Source organism: Hippopotamus amphibius, chromosome 13, assembly GCF_030028045.1.
Source record: "Hippopotamus amphibius kiboko isolate mHipAmp2 chromosome 13, mHipAmp2.hap2, whole genome shotgun sequence".
NCBI classification, from domain to species: Eukaryota; Metazoa; Chordata; class Mammalia; order Artiodactyla; family Hippopotamidae; genus Hippopotamus; species Hippopotamus amphibius.
The window spans coordinates 24,378,543-24,386,459 of record NC_080198.1 but is presented as its reverse complement, the minus strand read 5'-3'; the positions used below and the strand labels follow the sequence as shown (position 1 = coordinate 24,386,459).

General features: G+C 38.1%; 1 pseudogene; it reads left to right on the top strand.

The window, feature by feature from the left end:
* The first annotated feature begins 6,266 nt into the window (after nucleotides 1-6,266).
* On the top strand, nucleotides 6,267-7,696 carry LOC130834410 (thymosin beta-4-like; annotated as a pseudogene).
* The last annotated feature ends 221 nt before the right edge of the window (nucleotides 7,697-7,917 follow it).

The window sequence follows — 7,917 nt, the reverse complement described above, 5'->3', positions numbered from 1 at the left end:
ATCTACCACAAAATATAAAGCATAATATATGTGTGTATACACACACGTACACACAGAGGCACACACACACAGAGGCCCACACACATAGTATATATACAGTGTCTGGTACATATTAAGTTATAATCTTTCAAATTTGAACCTACTGCAATAGCAACAAAAAGTTATCCTTGTTACCTGACAGTGATGTCCTCCAATCTTTGTAAACTTACTGGACCAGTAAGGGTCGGGTGAAAACAGGGAAAAGTGATCAATATAAGCATTGAAAAGAATCATTTAACTTCCCTGTCAGAGGTGTGAGTCACCCTCCATCTGTTGGGCATTGTAGGAGAGCAGGAAGTTGCTGTCATAATCCTTCCAATGCAAGCATCGTGAGGTCCCGCAGAAGAGGGGGCAGCCAGGGAGACTTATCTCATTGCAAATGCAAGGAAGTTCTGTGTGCTTTTGTGTAAAATGTGGCACCATCAACAAGGAATAGGATATGCCAGTGTGACAGTGAATCATTAAGTGAAACTATGGCTGCTCAGGTTGTGAGGCCTGTCAAAGCTGGGAGCAGAAAAACCGTCCCAGCGTCCTGTTCCCTCCAAGGAAGGATCAAAGAAGTTTCATCTCAGGACATACATGAGGAGAAGAAAGAACATGGTGCCTCAACTTTTCATATAAGAATATTATTGGATTGGATTCTTTTTAAGGTCAAGGATAGATCCACAATTTTTCTTGAAATGTATTATGAGGAAAAAGTGAAAATGAGCCAACCTAAGAAAGTAATATATTAGATTTAAAGATAACTCATCATGACCAAGTTGGGTTTATCCCAAGTATGTAAAGCTACTAGACATCAGGAAATCTAACTGATGTAATTCACCCACGAATATACTGTGGTAGTTGGTCTCTAAAGATGGCCTCTTGGCATCACGTCCTTGTGTAGTCCCTCTGGCACTGAATCTGGGCTGGCCTATGACTTACTTTAACCAACTGAACATGGCAGAAGTGATGCTGTGCTACTTTCAAGAATATGCCTTAAGAAGGCCTGGCAGCTCCTGCTCTGCACTTTGGGCCACCATGTAATACATCAGCTACACAGCTGGAGAGACCTTGTAAAGGCCACATCTAGAGGCCACAGAGAGAGTGAGGCCCTGAGACTACATGGGGAAAGCCAGGACCAGCCTTCCCAGCATCCCATCCACACTGGGACTTTTAGCCACCTGCAAGGAAGTACCAGACATATAATGAGCCACCTGGGACATTTCAACATCCAAGCTGAGCTTTCAGATGAATCCAGAGCCAGATACCATCTCACTGCAACCACACGGGACCACCCAAACAGGAATGGCAGGAGAATCACCTTGCTGAACCCTCTCAGTCCACAGATGGTAAGAGATAATAAATGGCAGTCTTTTAATCCACTAAATACTAGTATAGTTTGTTATAAAACAATAGATAAAAAAGAAAATTCACAATATCATCTCAAAGAATGCAGAAATGCAGAAAAAGCATTTGGAAACAATTCTACTATCATTTGTGATTAAAAAAAAAAAGCCCTATAGCAAATCAGGAATAGAAGAAATCTAACTTTCTCAATGTGATAATGGAAATCTAAAACAAACAAATAAAAACAACAGTCATCATACTTGAAGGCATATTCTCATTTTGAGATTAAAAAAAAAAAAAAAGACAAACTTGCCTACTATTACCTCCTCTAATCAGAATTACATTGAAGGTTTCAGTCAGTGCAGTGAGGCCAGGAAAATAAAAAACAAGAATTAGACAGGAAGCAACAAGTTTGTCACCTAAAGATGATATGATTTTATATATATAAAACCCAAAAGAAATTACAGATACATTATTTACAGATATAAAATGAGAGAATTAAACATGTTTTCTAGACATAATATCAATATGAAAAAATCAACTGTACTACTATATATACTAGCAAACACAAATGAAATTTTTTTAAAATAGCATTCATAATAGCATCAACAGTACATAAGAAAAATTCTAACAAATGAGTTAAGACTTCCACTGAATAAATTATAAAATATTATTAATGGGCATTTAAAAAGACCCAAATAATTGACATAGATTGAAAGCCTCAATATTGTAAATATATAAATTCTCCTCCAATATAATCCCAACCAAATGCCCAACTTTTTAAACAATATAATAAACTAAGTATTAAATATGTGTGGAATAGAAAAGAATGAATAAGATGAACAATAACCAAGAAGAACAATAATGTGGGAGGTGTGCCCCACCAAGGATCAAGAATTACTATGATGTGAGAATTAACTGTGGATCAGTGACAGGCAAACAGACCAGTGGGACAAAATAGCAAGCCCACAAACAGACCCAGGCATGTAATATGGGCATTTGCTGTATGACAGAGGTATCATGGTGGTTTGGTAGGCAAAGGATAAATTTCAATAAATATTGCTGGACAATTGGCTGTCCATACATTTTTTTAAAAAGAAAAAGAATACCTCTACTTTACATCATATACAAAATAATTCCAATTAAGTTATGATCCAAATAGGAGAGGATAAACTATAAAACTTGTAAAATAATACAGAAGAATATTTTCATGAGTGCAAGGTAGATAAGAATGCCTTAAACAAAATAACAAGAACCATAAGGAAAAGCTTGTCTATTTCACTACATTAAAAAAAAAAAAACCCTGCTTATCAAAAGATACCATTAAGAGATTGAAAAGAAAAACTATAGGTTGGGGAAACAAATAACCAACCAAGGGCTTATTTTCAGAACATTAAAAAAATTATCACAAGACAATAAGACAAAAGTAGACAACATATTAGAAAAACATTTGCAGAAGATTCAACTCTTATGGATGGACCTAGAGACTGTCATACAGAGTGAAGTCAGAAAGAGAAAAACAAATATCGTATATTAACGCATATATGCAGAATATGGGAAAATGGTACAGATCAACTGGTTTGCAAGGCAGAATTAGAGACACAGATGCAGAGAACAATATACAGACACCAAGCGGGGAAAGCGGGGGGAGTTGCGGTGGAATGAATTGGGAGATTGGGATTGTCAAATATGCATTAATAAAAAGAAAAAAAATCAAATTGTACACTTTAAATATATGCAGTTTATTGTATGTCAATTATGTCTCAATAAAAGTTCTTAAAAACAAAACAAACAAAAAAACCAAAACAAAAAGAAGATTCAAGTCTTGCTTTACAAAAGACAAAATTCAAATGACCAGTAAATATATGAAAAGGTATTCAATGTCATTAATTATCTGACATATACAAATAAAAACTAAAATGAAATACTACTGTACATCTACTATAAAAATATTATGCTCTGAAAATGCCAAATGCGGGGAGAGTGTAACCTACTGGGAATCCTCACACACAGGTGGTGTGAAAAATATAATCACTTATTTTGGCATTGTCTACTCAAATCAAAGATATATTTATCCCATGACTCAATGATTTCAATCTTGGGTGTAAATCTTAGAGAAAGAAGTGCCCCAGGACTATTGCAGACTGTTCGGAGTAGTGCAAATCCAGGATGAGAAGCAGTGGAGAAATGACAGTATATTCATAGAATAGTATGCCATGCCGCATTGTAAATAAACAAGCTACATGGATAAATCTTACAAACATACAGGGAGCCAAAGAAGTCAGACACAAAAATATGATTCCATTTTTATAAAAGTTCAAAAACACATATTTCAGGGCATTCTTTCATATTTAGTAAAACTAAGTAGAAAAGATGGACATCACAAGGGTCCAGAGAAGCCTCAGGAGTTGTGATGCGGAGGGGCTCATGGGCTGCTGGCCCAATGTGATAATTATATTAGTGTTCTCTTTCTTTTCTTTTTTTATTGTGGTAAAATATACATAACTTAAAATTTACCATTTTAGCCATTGTTAAGAGTATAGTTCTGTGGCCTTAGGTATATTCATATTGGTAAGCAACCACGGCTGTGCATTTTTACATTGATTCAAATGACCGTAAAAATGTTTTATGCACTTTTCTGTATGTTGATTATATCTCACAAGAAATGAAACCAAAATAGTACAAAGTCAAGGGCACATGTATTCCAAGGTTTGGTTACAGAGGTATTAACCTTAATACTGTTTGTAACAGGAAAAAACAGTCTGAAACACTGAAACACAACTTTGGATCACATGAAGGAATGAATCAAATACATCATCACACACAGAGCCACAGAACGGCACTCATGCAGCCTCCAGAGATGATATCATGGAATACATCATGGTACCTAAAGACAACTGAGGGACACTGTAAAGTGGGAAAATATATTTTTAATACATTAAGCACAAGTATTCCAATGTTTTAACATAAACTACAAATATTTATGCAAGGAAAAAGACTGGAAGAAATACATTATAAAGTTAACTATGATTCTATTTGGGTGATGGTTTTATGTGATTTTTGTTTTCTTTGTTTTGCTCATTTGTATAGTTTCAGTTTTGAGCAATGAAGATGGATTACTTTTTACGGTAATAAAAAAGGAGGCAATAAGAACACTTCCTAACACAATACACAAAAATAAACTCAAAATGGATTAAAGACCTACATGTAAGGCCAGACACTATCAAACTCCTAGAGGAAAACATAGGCAGAACACTCTATGACATACATCAAAGCAAGATCCTTTTTGACCCACCTCCTAGAATAATGGAAATAAAATCAAAAATAAACAAATGGGACCTCATGAAACTTAAAAGCTTTTGCACAGCTAAAGAAACCATAAATAAGACAAGAGGCCAACCCTCAGAATGGGAAAAAATAGTTGCCAACGAAGCAACTGACAAAGGATTAATCTCCAAAATATACAAGCAGCTCATGCAGCTTAATACCAAAAAAAAAAAGCAAATAACCCAATCCACAAATGGGCGGAAGACCTAAATAGACAGTTCTCCAAAGAAGACATGCAGATGGCTAACAAACACATGAAAAGATGCTCAACATCACTAATCATTAGAGAAATGCAAGTCAAAGCCACAGTGAGGTATCACCTCACACCAGTCAGAATGGCCATCATCACAAAATCTGGAAACAACAAATGCTGGAGAGGGTGCGGAGAAAAGGGAACCCTCTTGCACTGTTGGTGGGAATGTAAGCTGGTACAGCCACTATGGAAAACAGTTTGGAGGTTCCTTAAAAAACTGAAAACGGAACTACCATATGACCCAGCAAACCCACTACTGGGCATATACCCAGAGAAAACCATAATCCAAAAAGAAACATGTACCACAATGTTCACTGTAGCACTATTTACAATAGCCGGGACATGGAAGCAACCTAAATGCCCACCAATAGATGAATGGATAGAGAAGATGTGGCACATATATACAATGGAATATTACTCAGCCACAAAAAGGAATGAAACTGACTTATTTGTAGTGAGGTGGATGGACCTAGAGACTGTCATACAGACTGAAGCAAGGCAGAAAGAGAAAAACAAATACCGTATGCTAACTCATATATATGGAATCTAAAAAAATGGTACTGATGAACCCAGTGACAGTGCGAGAATAAAGGTGCAGATGTAGAGAAGGGACTTGAGGACATGGGGTGCGGGGGGGGGGGGTTGGCGAAGGGGAAGATGGGACGAAGTGGGAGAGCAGCATTGACATATATACACTACCAAATGTAAAACAGATAGCTAGTGGGAAGTTCCTGCCTAACACAGGGAGATCAACTCGATGATGGGTGATTACTTAGAGGGCTAGGACAGGGAGGCTGGGAGGGAGGCCGGGAGGGAGTTGTGGTAGGGAGGGGATATGGGGATATATGTATAAATACAGCTGATTCAGTTTGGTGTACCTCAAAAACTGGCACAATAGTGTAAAGCAATTATATTCCAAAAAAGAGCTTAAAAAAAAAAAGGAGACAACACATTCTATTGAAAGATAACACAACAACAATAACAGCAAAAGCCTAGAGCTCTCAAAAAGAGAATAAGAAACCTGGTATTAGAGTGAGAGGTGTATTTAGAAAATACTTGTATCCTAGCAGCTCCTATTCATCCATTTGAGTATAACTTTTCCGTGCCAGTTACCTCTTTCCTACCTGGTTACCGTTTTTCCCAGGGTCCTAGCTCTGACAGTTAAATCAACAACTAGCTGTGTGCTTTCAGTCCCCACCCATCTGGTCTGCTACCTCTTATGCCTCTTATGCCTTTTGCAAGAGAGGAAAAATACAGTGTATCTAACACAGGAAATGAGGGGAGTCATTTGGATGATATAGCACCAGCTCCCTGTACAATGTGCGAGGTGGGCTGGGCAGTGAAACAAAGGGCACCAGTTACAGGGTTCACATCTGACTTCACGCTGGGTACGTGGGTACCTGAAGACACCAAACGACGGGTGAGTCTAGAGGACTCCACACTCAGCACACAAATATTCCTGGTAGTCAGGGTCAGTTCACCCTGTGCATCCCTGTTAGCTCATCAGAATGAAATGTCCGGAGTAGTAAGCTGGGATCCCCTCAGTCCTTGGGGTTATGGCCACTCTCCCGTCTGGGCCAGTGCTTCATAAATTTACAGAAGAATTTACAGAGTAGTTTATGGCAGGTAAAGACAGTAAAAAACCGTGAAGTGGACAAAAGATGTTCATGATCCATTATGGATATGTGGGGCATGCAACTACTATAATTTTTATTACACGTGTCTATGGGTGTCATGACATATAAAAGATGGCAAAGTATTGGAGCTACTACAGGTCATCTTTGCATTAAATAAAATCTGAAAAAAGGAAGAGCTTGCGGGGTTGGGGGAGAGGAGGTGCGGATGGGCTTACGGGTTGTGGTACAATTTTTCAATGGAAGTTGAGTTACTGTTAACAGATGTGCTGTAAAATAGGGGTCAAATGAACTTAGGGAAACTTAAGTTTAGTAAGACTATACACGGTTTCAGGAATTCTTAGGGTCTTTGATGAAAACGCATTGTGACTGCCGCGCATTTCTATCTACTATGCAAGTAGAAATAAGATGGCGTTTTTGTGTAAAACCTTTGTGACCAGAGAATAGCATCTAAGGAATACACCTAGGAAATTTCTCAAGTAAAGGAATTCTTCTTGACTCGGCAGTGACCACTGCATGGACCCAACTTTGCTCGCTCGTACCTCGTTCCGCTTCCTCTGCAACCATGTCTGACAAACCCGAATGGCTGAGATTGAGAAATTCGATAAGTCGAAATTGAAGAAAACAGAAACGCAAGAGAAAAATCCACTGCCTTCAAAAGAAACGATTGAACAGGAGAAGCAAGCAGGCGAGTCGTAATGAGGCATGCACCGCCAATATGCACTGTACATTCCACAAGCATTGCCTTCTTATTTTACTTCTTTTAGCTGTTTAACTTTGTAAGACACAAAGAGGTTGGATCAAGTTTAAATGACTGTGCTGCCCCTTTTCACATCAAAGAATGGAGAACTACTGACAAGGAAGGCCGCGCCTGCCTCTCCCCATCCGCCTGTCTGGCTGGCAGGGAAGGAAAAGAACTTGCATGTTGGTGAAGGAGGAAGCTGGGTGGGACGACAGTGAAATCTAGAGTAAGAGCAAGCTGGTCCAAGATGTCCTGTAGGCTGTAAAATGCAGTTTAATCAGAGTGCCATTTTTTTTGTTCAAATGATTTTAATTATTGGAATGCACAATTTTTTTAATATGCAAATAAAAAGTTTTAAAACCTGAAAAAAAAAAAAAAGGAATTCTTCTCTGCTCTTTTATCTGCTCAGGAGAGTCAGTATGCTCTACTTTTGTAGGAACTTCACCCAGTGTGTGATAGAGAAGGGATCTGTCTCCACACAATGTTTCAGTACTTCCCTATCTAACGATATGGCTGTCCCCACACTGGCTTTTCCTTGTATTGATGGCTAGTGATAAACTGATAAAGCTCAAACTACAATACTAACATGTATC